At 42.1% G+C, this 15,414-nt stretch overlaps 1 protein-coding gene across 8 annotated transcripts in view; it reads right to left on the reverse strand.

Moving 5' to 3' along the window:
• The window catches only part of LOC109417064 (chondroitin sulfate proteoglycan 4), a 57,355-nt gene that overhangs the window by 15,182 nt on the left and 26,759 nt on the right, over positions 1-15,414 (reverse strand). The gene's annotated exons all lie outside the window — the stretch shown is intronic.

Raw genomic sequence — 15,414 nt, forward strand, 5'->3', positions numbered from 1 at the left:
CCAACGTGCCTCTTCATGTGAACCAACATGCCTACCAATCTGGTAAGTCCACTGTGACTCTTTTACACAAGGTTGTTTACGATATCGAGAAAGCATTCGCTCAAAAGCAATCTTGTTTGGGTGTTTTCTTAGATATCGAGGGTGCCTTTGACAACGTGCCTTTCGATGCCATATTGAAAGCCGCACGGAGTCATGGTATATCTCCAATGATTTCCAATTGGATTCATCAAATGCTCAAAAACCGATATCTCTTCTCGACATTGCGTCTAGCAGGGATTAGGAAATTGAGTGTTTGTGGATGCCCCCAAGGGGGAGTCTCATCACCGCTTTTATGGAATCTCGTAGCAGATACGCTATTGAGGCAACTCAATAATAGCGGTTTTCCTACTTATGGTTTTGCCGACGACTATCTAACATTGTTAGTTGGTATGTGCATCAGCGCCCTTTTCGACCTGATGCAAAACGCCCTTCAGGTAGTTGAGGGTTGGTGTCGCCAATATGGCCTTTCGGTTAATCCGAGTAAAACATCTATTGTTCTTTTCACGGAAAGGCGAAACCGTAATGGCGTTCGACCTTTGCGTCTCTTTGATTCTGAAATCGATGTGACTGAACAGGTACTTGGAGTCATTCTTGATTCCAAGCTTTCCTGGACACCTCACATTGAGTTCAGAATCAAGAAAGCTTGTATGGCCTTCGGGCAATGCCGGCGTACTTTTGGTACAACTTGGGGTCTAAAACCCAAGTATATCAAATGGATTTACACAACTGTGGTTCGGCCAATATTGGCTTATGGATGTCTTGTGTGGTGGCAAAAGGGTGAAGTGAGAACGGTCCAATCAAAATTAGGCCATCTCCAAAGGATGTGCTTAATGGCGATGTCTGGAGCGTTCTCTTCAAATCCTACGGCAGCGCTAGAAGTTCTCTTTGACGTTGCCCCACTACACATTCATCTCAAACAAGAAGCGCTTTCTTGCACTTACCGATTACGGGTACTCGGTCTACTAGAGGAAACTCCTGTGAACCGCACATCAACACACACCTCGTTGTTTCCACTTTTGGTGAATTGGGACAAAATTGTCCTTGCTCCAAGTGATCTCACAATTGCTTGTAATTTTCCATATAGGACATTTTCCACGAAATTCCCTTCCCGGGAAGAGTGGACATCTGGTTATCTGGAAAGAAGTATTTCAGACGGCATCGTATGTTACACTGATGGCTCCCTTCTCGAAGGTCGAGCAGGTGCTGGTGTTTATTCTCGTGAGCTAAGGCTGTATCAGTCTTATTCACTTGGTAGACACTGTACCGTTTTTCAGGCCGAAATCTTTGCTCTTATGTGCGGAGTGCAATCAGCACTTCAGCAGCACGTAATGGGCAAAGTAATATACTTCTGTTCAGATAGCCAGGCTGCTATTAAAGCACTTGCTTCGGTCAACTCCAGGTCGAAGATAGTTATCGCTTGTCGAACTCAAATCGAGGAGCTGAATTCAGCAAACGCTGTTCACCTTCTATGGGTACCTGGTCATTCTTCCATCGCTGGAAATGAATTGGCTGATGAGTTAGCTCGCTCTGGAGCATCACATGACTTCATTGGCCCTGAGCCAGCTATTCCGATATCGAAGTGTTGGATTAAGCTTCAGATTCACACCTGGGCTGTCACTCAATACAGACAATATTGGAATAGTTTGGAGTCATGTCGTCAAACCAAATTGTATAGTGCTGAGCCATCTCTACGGGTGGCGATGTATCTAACTAATCTGTCTAAGCAGAATTGCAGCATGCTGGTCAAAGCATTGACTGGCCACTGCCGACTCAGCTATCACATGGCGAATATTCAACAAGCTGATTCATTTGCCTGTGATAGCTGTGAATCCGATTATGGAACTTCGTATCATTTGATATGTAACTGTCCAGTTTTCGCGCAACTGCGTTTCCGAGTATTCGGTAAACACTTATTAAGTGAAACTGACTTCAGAAACCTGAATCTTCAGGATATTCTGTTGTTCTTAACCCGCTGTGGTAAAGAGCTATAGGCTCTCTTTCGCTTTATGCGTTATTACAGTGCCCTTTTCAGGGCGCTGTTTGAACCCATTGTGGTACGCTTGTGCGTTAGTACCCTCTTCCAGGGTATTTTTTCTATTTCCCTACCTGTCCCTATCCCCATCCAAATCCTTTTTCCTGTTATTTTGGCGATGGCACAAATGTCCCAAATGGAGGATAACGTGCCTCTGGAGCCGGCCTTCTGATACCTGATACCTGATGATACAATCGATCGCTATGGCAGATTATGCACGAATACGAATTCCCGGATAAACTGATACGATTGACCAAGGCGACGATGGATCGAGTGATGTGCGTAGTTCAAGTATCAGGGACACTCTCGAGTCCCTTCGAATCTCGCAGAGGGTTACGGCAAGGTGATGGTCTTTCGTGCTTGCTGTTCAACATTGCTTTAGAGGGTGTAATTAGGAGAGCGGGGATAAACATGAGTGGAATGATTTTCACGAAGTCCGTTCAGCTGCTTGGTTTCGCTGATGGTATTGATATTATAGCTCGTAAATTTGAGACGATGGCGGAGACGTACATCCGACTAAAGAGTGAAGCCAGGCGAATCGGATGAGTCATTAATGTGTCGAAGACAAAGTACATGATGGCAAAGGGCTCCAGGGAGGAATCTCCGCGCCCGCCACCCCGAATTTATATCGACGGTGATGAAATCGAGGCGGTTGGAGAATTCGTGTACTTGGGCTCACTGGTCACCGCCGACAACGACACCAGCAGAGAAATTCAGAGGCGCATTGTGGCAGGAAACCGTGCTTACTTTGGACTCCTCAGAACTCTACGAACGAATAAAGTTCGCCGTAACACGAAGTTAACTATCTACAAAACGCTGATTAGTCGACCTCTTTGGGCACGGAACGTGGACCCTACGTGTACCAACGCACCCTTGGAGTTTTCGGACGGAAGGTGTTGCGGAGTGCAGATGGAAGACGGGACTTGGAGAAGGCGAATGAACCACGAGCTGCATCAGCTGCTGAGAGAACCAACCATCGTCCATACCGCGAAAATCGGGAGGCCACGATAGGCGGGTCACGTCATCAGGATGTCGGATAGCAACCCGACTAAAATGGTTCTCGAGAGTCATCCGACTGGTACAAGAAGACGTGGAGCGCAGCGGCTGCGGAACTGGAGACAAACAGCCATGCACCGGCTACTATGTATAGCAGAGGCCACCCCGGCCTTAGCCTGATCGGTAAGGTAAGTAAATTTTGATGAAATTTTTGGTGGAAATTTTCAAGAGACTTGTAAAAATCACTTGAGCTGGAGGAATTCATATAAGAATCCCTGCTCAAGGTATCAACAGTTCAGCTTCCCATGATAAAATTCACTTTAAAGTTCCGTGAAGTTCAGATAAAATTCCAAACGAAACTGTATGGCTGCTTATGATTTTGCGAAGAATTTCCAGCAATACTTTTTCCGATCTGGTTAAACTGTTTTTTACACTGACGGCTCAAAACAAGACGATTTGGTTGGGGCTGGTATTTTTGGCCCTGGTGTCAATGTTTCATTGCCACTGGGAAGGTGGCCTACTGTCTTCCAGGCTGAAGTCTATGCTACTTTGGAATGTGCCGACATATGTCTCAAAAGGCGCTATAGAAATGCTAATATTTGTATATGTTCGGATAGCAAAGCAGCATTGAATGCTTTGAAGTCCAAAGTGTATACCTCGGAACTAGTCCTGGAATGCTTGAAGCTACTGCAGCAATTGTCCTGTCGCAATAAAGTTAATCTGTATTGGGTTCCTGGGCATCGCGCAATAGAAGGAAATGAAAAGGCTGATCAGTTGGCAAAACAAGGGTCATCCACGCAATTCATAGGACCGGAGCCATTTTTTGGATTGGCTTCAACCCTTCATTTTTGCACCAAACTAAAGTAAATCTCAATGCTTCTTGCATTCGATTGAAAACAGTACAGTGGGGACCCGATTTTGTCAGCCCCCGATTTTGTCTACCCCCGATTTTGTCAGCTTTTTGACCCGATTTTGTCAGCCTGTTTTGAAGTAAAAAATAAATTTGTATTTCATTCAGAATTTCCATTTTATAATCATTATTAATGCAGTTGATGTCTTTAGGCGTCATAGAAAAATTACGCAATGAACAAAACTCGTGTAACTTTTGAAAGCGGCCAAATTGTTTTTTTGCAAACTAACACATTGTGACAATTTTAGCACCCAACCCTCGCCAATGTTTTAAACCAATATTGTTTTAAATTGCTAAAAGATTCCAGTTCTCTCTCTTCTTAGCGTAACGTTCCAACTGGGACACAGCCTGCTCCTCAGTTGAGTATTTTATGAGAACTTTTACAATTTTCAACTGAGATCCCCCACAGCCAATGTTTATTTTGCATATGTAAATATATCGTGTGGTAGTCATGAAGATATTTTATACACAAGGTAGTTAAGGAAATGTCGATTATGAAATGGATTCTGAGCTAACCGGGAATCAAACTCGTCACCCTCAGCATGGTTTTGTTGATTGCACGTGCGCTTACCACATCGGCTATATGGGCTTAAAGACTTTCGTTTTAATTTCCTCTGGAACAGAACAAACAATAAACGCTGCCTGTTGTTGTGATTAAAAGTCAATCTATTTACTTCTTTCCGACATCTCTGAGATTCCTCTAGGTTTACTTGTTTGGATTCATTCAGGTAGGCTAACATTTAAAAAGGGCGCAACAATCGTTTCGAATTTTTGCTTCTCTCTTCCTTCTGAGCACATGGCCCATTTTTCATGTAATCTCTGACCAGTAACAGATAGAGCAGACTCCCTTCTATCTAATAACGGGATAAAATTGTATAAATAAATTTAAACACGCCTAGACGGGGTGGAAGAAGTTGAGACATGCAATGGTTGTTCCGCCCTTTTTTACATGTGTTTCCTGTTTGGATAGCTTAAAAAATTGCTGTGAGAATTGTACTTAGCTTAGCTTAGCTTAGCTTAGACTGACTGCACACATCTATGGTTGCTATTCCGTGATTGTCCCGAACCAATGACAGTTAGTTGCACAATGAATCAACTGAATAATTGACTAGGAGTGGTCAACATTCTCACTGTGCACGCTTCAGAAACTCTCTTTAACGGTACAATAACGGCGCCGGCCACGTCCTTGCAGTCAGGTTGGAAGAGGGAAGGAATATTAGTAACAACCTTTGTTAAGTGAAGGGCCGCGTTTACCGCTGCGACTCCACCAAAGGCTGCAGGAAGGAATGTTTGTTAGTAGGAAAGGTAACGTTGGGTCTGGATTCACTTTGATAAGTAATATGACCCTCGTGCCATGCTGGTTGCCGCACTATTGTTTGCTTTACGCGGAAAGCAAACAATCGACCACCCGCATCAGGTGGTCGCTTATTATTTACTGCAAACGACGCGACGAAATATGCAATCTAACACGCTATTATTCGCTTCACTCGGAAAGCAAACAATCGATCACCCACGTCAGGTGGTCACTTATAATTTATTGCATTGCTATCTGACGCAAAATCGCACTTTTATTTGAGATTCCGCACTTCATCGTCGCACTTATAACCGCGCAATGCGCAACACTATTCATTATAATCGAACCGCGGAAGCTAGCCGCCAAATATTTAACTGCAAATGACACGACCGAACATGAAAGCTGACGCACTATTGTTCACTTCATATGAGAAGCAAACAACTGATCACCCACGTCAGGTGATCGTTCAGTGTTGCTACAAAAGACGTAACACAACATAAAAAACTGACTAACTCTTGATCGCTTCACACGGGAAGCAAACAATCGATCACCCTCGTCGGGTGAATGCTATATGTTTACTCATCCAAAACAACAAAAAAACCTACGAGTGACGAACTATATAAATTCTATGAAAACTGTTTCAAAAGTAAACATACACTCATTAAACTAACTAGATGCAAGTTATCACCTGCGCTAAAATATTGAAGTTATACAATAATGAAAACAGAATGCACATAAAAGAAAATAAAAAAGAACGAACTCACCGGATAATCCTATTCAACTGGTTTTCTGTGTGTGCCACTGGCTCTCGAGCTGCTGAGCCACTGAAAATCACTAGATCTCTCGTCCCGCTGTCAAACTATGAATCCGAAGGCGGAAAAAAAAATCGAAGCACCGAAATCGAAACGCGCGCGATTCTGGCTCTCGAGCTGCTGAGCCATCGCACACTGAAGAACGCCGGACCTCTCGCTATCACACTATATACAAATCCGAAGGCAGGAAAAGAAAAAAAATCGACTTACCGAAAGCGAAACGCGCGCGATTCTCAAGGAATTTTTAGTAAGGAGGGGATAGTTGCATAGATCAGAATTCACTTTAGTAAGCAACATGATTTATGCAACTGTCAATTGCTGTGAGAATTGTACTCATTAGAAACCCTTAAGGAATTCGAGATGGGATATCCTCAAAAATTCTTGCTGCGATTTCTTCAAGAACTTTTGCGTGGTTTCTTGTAAGATTTTTTGCTGGTATTTCTCCAAGAATTCCGTCAGAAATTTTTGAAGGAATTCTTCCGGGACTTTTATAACGATTCATTAAAGTTTGTCTCTTTAAGATTTTCTCAGGCATTCCTTCTGTGATTTCTCCAGAAACATTCCTTGAGACTTATTCTGGAACTCCTGCTAGGATTCCTCCAAAAGTTTTGCTAATATTTTGATAGCTTTCTTTTTCAAAAATTTTCTACATGAACTCCTACAGCGATGTATCCAGGCGTTTCTCCAAGGATTTCTCCAATAATTCCTTATGACGTTGCTCAGTGGATTTATCCAGGGATTTTCCTAGCGATTCTTTCAAGGCATTCTGCTGGCATTTCTATATACACAACCCGTCATAAGTACGGACTCACAAAAAGTATTGCAACAATATTGCATCACCCTGACTCACCTCGATATTTCCAAAACCTGAGGACTTACAAGGATGCTGTCTTCAGGAAAGTTATTCAGAAAACCAAAAGCAACAACTTTCCTGAAGCCGGCATTTGTGTAGATGTTCTGGTTTTTAAGATATCGAGGTGAGTCAGGGTGATGCAATATTGTTGCAATACTTTTTGTGAGTCCGTACTTATGACGGGTAGTGTACATATCTGTTCCTCCAAGAAATTTTCTGGAAATTTCTATAAGAGCCTTTTCAGACATTTCACTAAGAATTGTTAATGCATTCTTCTTATGATACCCCACGTTGACGAACTCCTTAGATTCCTTCAGAAATTCTTGCTGGTATTCCTGTAGGACTTTATTCAGTAATTTCTACAGGAACTCCTCTAGTGATGTATTAAGAGAATTCTGTAGATACTTCTGCAAACATTCCTATATGCATAACTGCGTGCTTTAGTCCATGGATAAATCTACGGAAGGCACAAATTTCCCAAATGGAAGAGAACGTGCCCCTGGAGCCAACCTTCTGATGAATATATCTAGCGATTTTCCTAGGGATTTTTTTTAAGAATTCCTCTTAGGATTCCTTCAGGGAATTCCTTCTAAGAATTTCGTAAAATGTTCCTCTATTAATGCCTTCAGTAATTACTCATACAAGAATTCCTCTAGAGACAGGGCCGGATTTACAAATGTGGGGGCCCGGGGCCACAGTGTTGTGGGGGCCCCTTGTTTTAGAGAATTTATTTTTGCTCACTAATCTAGAAAAAAATATTAAAAGTTCTTAAAAAAAAGTGCTGATCTCGTTAAAGAAGAATTTAAATCTAGGAGAGTTTTGAATTTTTAGTACATATCGTTCTCGAAATTATGAAAAGTAAAACGCGCTTTTCGCGAGTGTGTTCGTGGCATCATCATCATTAAACAAATTTAGTCAGAATATTTGACGAGGTCTCCAGTTAACTTTAAAGCGGAAGTCTTCGAAAATTTCGATTATAAATTGTAGCACAAGCACCAAATATAATTTGTAGCGAAATCCTTGGAGCAGTTTTCGAAGAATTGGCTGCTAGACTATCATGACTTCTTCGTTGAAGTTCGGAGCATAAGCTCCGGAGCTAATGGAATTCCTGCCGACCTCCCAGAAGAATTTTTGACAACATTCTTCTGGCAAAACTTCATGTAGCAATGTAAACTCTAATACAAACTATTGAAGTTTTTTTTCGGACATCTTTGATAAGTTTCCGATTAAATTTATGATTTATTTTTTTTACCATTTCCCGTCAAATTTCTAGAAAATTTTTGACGGAGATCGCATATGAATTTCACAAAAAAATGCGAAAGTTTTAGAATTTTCTCAAACTAATTTACACCCTTCATCCAGAAAAAAAATTTGTCAAGAACTCAATCATTACCTATCTTCTCTAAGAAAAATCGGGCCGAAATAAATCAAACTTTAAAACTGTTTCAGCAGTTCTGAAATTTTATTTAAATAGTAAGATTTCTAAGCTAAATGTTCTAGTTTTCACGTAAATGTGTCTGATTTTGATGACCTGCATCGATTTTATTCAAATGACATTGATTTCCATGGGGCCTTGCCCCCTAACTACGTCATAAATTGGCCCGTAAGTTGCTTTGTAAAATTAAACCCTGGAATTCCAAAAAGTGCACTAAATTTTAAAAGAAATTATTGCAATTCTTCCAAGAACTCTTTAGAAAATTCCTTTAACTTTCTTGGAAAAATTGAGGCCTTTTTAGCATACTTTTTAAGAGCACCGTGGAAAATTGAAAAAAATTCTTCTCAAATTTTACAGATCTATTCAGCACTATCTTTTTGATTCTCAATTCTACAGAGTTATTGATTTTTTTTTTCAGAATTCATGCAGCGATTTTCTACAGGATTTACTTTTTAGCAATTTCACAAGACTTCCTGATTAAAAAAAAGTTTTGGAGATTTTTTTTTTAATTTCATAAGTAATTGAATATGAAGCAGTAGTATTTTCAACATAAAAAATTACATGCCATAATATATTATATGCCTTGCCAATTGACAGTAATTTGAAGTTCTTATGATAAAAAACACATTAAAGATAAATTTTTTGCACTACTTTTTCTTTCTTGTTTCACTTGTTCACATTTTTATTCGTGAAGTGAGATTTTGTGGGGGCCCCTGAAATGTGGGGGCCCGGGGCCCTGGCCCCCCTGGCCCTCCCTTAAATCCGGCTCTGTCTAGAGATATCACTATGATTCCTCTGTTAGATTTCCCAATTGAGCATCCTCTATGGATTTCCCGGGGTCCCGCTTCAGATTTTTCCAGGGTTACCTCTTGGTATTTCTTTACGAAAATGCCTTGGTATTGCTTCTGAAATCCCTTCAGAAAATTTTGTTGGAAACTCTTCTGGAATTCATGCAAGAATTTAACAATTAATTTGTGCTATGGTTTCTCCTTAAACTGCTCCAGATATTTCCCCAGTATTTTTTTCCAGGAATTCCTCCATGGATTTATCAAGGAGATTTCTTCAAAGATAGCAATAGGGATTCTTTCAATAATTTTTCAGAAAATGCTAAAGAAATACCTCTACAGGTTTCTACTTAGATTGCAGTAAGGATTCTTTCAGAAATTACTTAAGAGATTTATCCGGAGCTCCTGTAAAGGTTTTTGCAGAAACTACTTACGGGACCCCTTCGGGAATGTCTTGAGGGTTACGTTCCGTATATCCTCGGGTAGTTTTTCTAAAAAAATTCCCCGAACATTTCTTCAAAGATTTCTCTAGAGATTCTTTAGAGATAAGGCTCTGGAAATTAAAGTGAAAAGGCAGCGGAAACGTAGCCAATTAGAACAGTATGAGTGTCTATACTTGTCAATCAGATGTTGGTTCATTTGCATTCGTTGACAGCTAAAGTTAGATGTTATGATTTAAACTGCGCTAACCAGTGTCAACTGTCTTCTGTGGACCACAAAGCTAGGAGAAGGCTGTGTTCCAGTAGGGATGTTATGACAATAAGAAAAATAAATAAAAGATTCAATAGTTCTGCTGTAAAAAAGCACTAAATGTTAACTTTGCCAAATACCATTTTTTCCTGTGCCCTTAACACACTTTCGATTTTTTTACCACAAAAGGTTCGTTCAAATACTACGATACGCAAAATTTGGCAATTTTAGACCCTATCCGCTATCCCTCCACCGCGTAACTATTTTTGAAAGAGAAATTTTAAAATTTTGTATGAAGCGTAACAAAGCGCTGAAAACCCCCCCACCCCCATTTTCGTTACGTAATATTTGAACGAACCCAAAGCAGACCCTCCACACCTATCTCCGTCTCTGACGTGCTCAGAACAATTTTTCATGAATAAAAAATGATTTTAAAAAATGTCCCGATTTTGTCAGGTACCCGATTTTGTCAGCCCAAAATGCTACCAGGGGCTGACAAAATCGGGTCCTTACTGTATTATCAAATTTCCCACGGACAATGACAACAATGTCATCCGCAAATCCAACAACTTCAAAACCTTGATGCTGTAGTTTTGTTAGAAGATCATCAACAATCAGGGACCAGAGGAGGGGAGATATTACTCCCCCTTGAGGACAGTCTTTTATAGCTGTTACCTTCACAACTGAATCTCCTAAATATGCTGATATTTCCCTCTTTGACAGCATTTGCTCTATCCAATCGGTTAAACTTCTTGAAAAATTACGTTTCCTCATGGCTCTTTTCATCTATGCAAAGCTAGCGTTGTCAAACGCGCCTTCGACATCTAGAAAGGTTGCCAATAATAATTCCTTACTGTCAAATGTTTTTTCTATTTTAGTTACTAACGAGTGAAGAGCCGATATTGTTGATTTTCCAGTTTGATAGGCAAATTGCGCTCTATTTAATGGTTTATCTTGAAGTATTACTGATTTAATATACTCATCTATAAGTTTCTCCATCAATTTCAAAAAAATAGACGTAAGACTTATTGGCCTAAGTGATTTTGGCGACGTTTTATCTTTTTTATTTAGTAGCGGTGATAGTATACATCATACATCCTTGCCTCACTCCAGCAACGACCCGGATGGGATCGGACAAAACACCGTTGTGCAGTACTCTGCACGAAAATGCCCTGAACTGTGCTTCAATGAGGCCGATGCCTCATTTCTCAGGGAGACCCTTGCACCTGAGGGCTTCCCACATGTTTCCGTGATTGAGACGGTCGATAACTTTCTCGTAATCAATGAACACCAGCTAGAGAGACTCTTGGAATTCATTGATTTGCTCCAGCGTAATAAGGAGCGTGACAATATGGTCCACACAGGTCCGGCGCAGAATCCTCCTTGCGTCAACCAGCTTCTGTATCCGGTTAAGTATCACTTTGCAGAGGACTTTGAGAACGATACAGTGTAACATGATGCCCCGCCAGTTATCGCATATACAGTCAGGTCATCCTCTTTAGGTTCCTTCACTAAGACGCCTTGCATCCAGTCGGCCGGACATGTCGCGGTTTTCCATATGCTATAGATAATTGATGCAGTTATTGTGCGGATACTACAGGGTGAGCTTTAAGCATCTCAGCAAATATACGATCGATCCCTGGGGCCCTGTTCGATTTCATGCTACGGATGGCTGTTTCTATCTCCTGCACTGATGGAGCTTCGGTGTTCACACGGGTAATGTGTCGAACCCTTGGCGGATCATTCTGAGGTGTTGATGGCGTGGGTGACACTTGAAAAAGGTTTCCAAAGTGCTCGTACCAGCGTTTTAACTGGTCAGCCGGGTTGGTCAGTAGCTGTCCAGACGTGTCTTTCACGGACATTGTAGCATTAATCATAGTCCCACTAAGGCGACGTGAAACATCGTAGAGGAGATGGATATCTCCGATGGTTGCGGCTTTCTCGCCTTTGTCGGCGAGGGAGTGTCCCGTCTACATGAGCTTTTCACTTCATTCTCGAGAGCCGAATAGCGCTGACGGGCTACGGCTTTGGCTCCTCGTGTTTTTGCTCGCTCTATCCCGGCGCTAGCGTTCTTGAAAGAATACCTGGTGTTATATCTGTAGAAAATCTTGAAAGAATACCTGGAGGAATTCCTGGAAGAACATCGGCAGGTATCCCTTAACAAATGTCAAAAGAATCTCTCGAAGAACCCATGTAGAAATCCCTGGAGGGATTCATGAAAAAATATCTTAGGGGCTGTCCATAAACCACGTGGTCTTTTTTCCTGAATTTTAGAACCCCCCCCCCATTCTTCCCCACCGTGGTCTTGCGTGGTTTCCGCACCGAACAACTACCGAAGGAGTGGTGGAGGGGATGGGTCTTTTTTTTTATTCCTGTTCGGGTTTGTCACTGCGATTAGTTTTTAGATCTATTGTGATATTACACGTATCTTTAGTGTAGTGCATGTCGCATTACTCAATTACCATTGAGGGGCAATAAAGTATCGATTTTGATACAGTTTTTGGTACAGTTGTTTTCTTAGAAAACAAAACAAGAGTACTGATATTGGCCATGCATCGGAAACCTAGCATCACCCTTGTTTTACTGCTAAATTCTCCCCAGTAGGAAGTTTAGGACCCGGGTTTTAACATTAGCAGCAATGTCATTCCAATAACGAAACATGTGTTCAGTAATAAGGATTCTAGTATGTTCCTTACGTACTCGTACTTTCCAGTCTTCGAAGAGTTAGTACATACATGGATCCCTAACCCAATTTGATTTCTTTTGCATTGAGTTCAGCCTCAGATAGTGAGGTTTTTAACTATATGCAAAGTAAAGTTGGTAAACTCAGTTTTATTTAAAATCTGGAAGTCTCCTGGAAAACACCAGTAGTAAGGACTAAATACTATATTTCCTTGAATAACCAGAACACATATTCCAAAATTGAAAAATAGGACGACACTAGATTTCGGTTTGGTAGATCTATCACCGCAACGCAACCCAAAAAGGCGATCTACCCACGCTACGGGCTCCGTTAATGATCGAGCATCTTTTAAACCCCCTCAACCAATCATCCCTCAGCACGGGTCGCCTGACACCTTGGATTGGTGTTACCTGTTTGGTGGACTTTTACCACCGGAACAGGTGGTCCGTAGTGCTATTCTAAGCCGGCAGCTACACGGGCTGAATGGGTCTTTTGCGCCATCTGCAGAAAAGGCGACAACTTGGAGTATGTGAACACTTCGGGATTATCTTGTTGGAGTAGATGAGACGAGAGTAGTGGCAGCCACTCTTAAGATGAACAGAAGCACTAGGAGTTGGGAACCTCTGATGGATGACAGATGACTACGAGTGTCTGAGTGTGTGAGAGACGAAGCATAAATTGCAGATAATTATAACTACATGTATGTTTGTTATTGTTTTCATTAGTCCGTACTACCTCGTCGACGAGAATAGATGTTTGTTGAAAAACGCATCCGACCTTGTATATTTCTTCGCCCTATCACACGAATCCCGGGACGGGTGTTATTGTCCGGTCGATCGGTTTGTACCGTGTCTACTGCGCCTGGGTTTCCATCAGGTAATGGGCTCAGATTGCGCGAAGAAATTGTGAAGTGAAAGTGTCTGATCGAAGATACTGTTGTTCGTTCTATGAACGATCTAATGAATTGAATCGATGTGATATAATTCCCCCGGTGGGCTGAAGCGCAGTTGACGTGTTAATTACGAACAGTTGTGAAGGAGTTTTGTTCGAGGAGGAGCAGCAGCAGCCATTGCGCTGCGGGTAGTACGGCTGTGTATAATAGACATTGTTCGGACTAGAAGTGTTGAAAACACACCCAGCAAGAAACGTTAGGCTCACGTGAGACTTTTGTTAGACAAACCGGGACATTAGAAAGACACAGTGGTCCAAAAAGGTGTTTTGTTTGAGACTGTTTGTGAGCATTGAAAAGTTTGAAAAATGACTGAGGCGAAGATAGCGTTTGACAGATTAAGTGATTCCAGCTGGGCAACCTGGCGGTTCAGGATGGAGCTGATGTTAATGCGAGAGGATTTGTGGTCAACGGTGAAAGATCCAAAACCGGCAACTGCGGAGATTACTTCAGCATGGACGAGAAAGGATGAGAAGGCTCGAGCAATGATTGGACTTGCTCTGGAAGACAGCCAGTTGACCCACATCATGGACGCCGCTACTGCCAATGAGATGTGGGAGAAACTGAAGGGCTATCACGAGCGAGGGTCTTTGTCAAACAAGATCCACGTTCTACGACGGCTTTGTTCGATGCGGTTGAATGAAGAAGGAAACATGTCCGACCATCTGGTGGAGGCTTCGGAGCTAGTTCATCGTTTGGCCAGGATGGGTGAAGGTTTGAAAGAACATCTAGTGGTAGCAATTCTGTTGTCGAGTCTGCCGGAAACGTATAACCCGCTTGTCACCGCCCTTGAAGGGCGCCCAGAGGATGACCTGAAGTTGGAATACGTGAAGGGGAAGCTTATGCATGAATGGAGAAGAAGGCGTGAAGCGCGGATGATTCAGGAGAAGGTTCCAGAGCAAGTAATGAAGTCTACGATGCTAATAGAAGAGCAGAGAAAGGTCCGTGTGTGTTACTACTGTGGGCAGAAATGTCATATTCAGTGGTATTGCCCTGTTATGCTGAAGGAAAAGGAAACTGAAGCGATGAAGCGACAAGAAAATTCGAAGGCAGTGCAACATCAGGAACCAGTTTATGACAAAAGTAATCGTGGAGTGTGTTTTACGGCAATTACCGGTGGATGTGCATCGGGTGAGGAAAAATGGATCGTGGATACAGGCTGCTCAAAGCATATGACCAGGTCGACAGTGAGCTTAGGATGGTGGAATCCGTGTGCTGAAAAGGTATCCGTAGCAGATGGAAGAACAGTAAAGGCTAAAGGAAGTGGAACTGGGCGAATCATCGGTCGTGGACTTGAAGGTGAAATTGTCGACATCAAAGTGAAAGAACTGCTGTACGTCCCTGAGTTATCCACAAATGTGTTATCTGTGAGCCGGATGACCGATGAAGGCTATTACGTTCAGTTTGGACCGAAGGATTGTCGCATATTGGATGGTGGTATCGTAGTTGCTGTAGGCGAAAAGATCGACGGCTTGTATTACTTGAAGCAGTGAGGACGTATAACGCTTTGAACCAGGAGGAGTGGACGACTTTTGACAACACGATTGGTAAGGTCGAGTGGACTGCACTAAGGAGGAGTGTTGGATTAGATGAGACGAGAGTAGTGGCAGCCACTCTTAAGATGAACAGAAGCACTAGGAGTTGGGAACCTCTGATGGATGACAGATGACTACGAGTGTCTGAGTGTGTGAGAGACGAAGCATAAATTGCAGATAATTATAACTATGTATGTTTGTTATTGTTTTAATTAGTCCGTACTACCTCGTCGACGAGAATAGATGTTTGTTGAAAAACGCATCCGACGTTGTATATTTCTTCGCCCTATCACACGAATCCCGGGACGGGTGTTATTGTCCGGTCGATCGGTTTGTACCGTGTCTACTGCGCCTGGGTTTCCATCATATGTTCCGTCGTCTTTTTTGTGGGAAATGACAAG

This window comes from Aedes albopictus, chromosome 2 (assembly GCF_035046485.1).
Source record: "Aedes albopictus strain Foshan chromosome 2, AalbF5, whole genome shotgun sequence".
Classification (NCBI taxonomy): domain Eukaryota; kingdom Metazoa; phylum Arthropoda; class Insecta; order Diptera; family Culicidae; genus Aedes; species Aedes albopictus.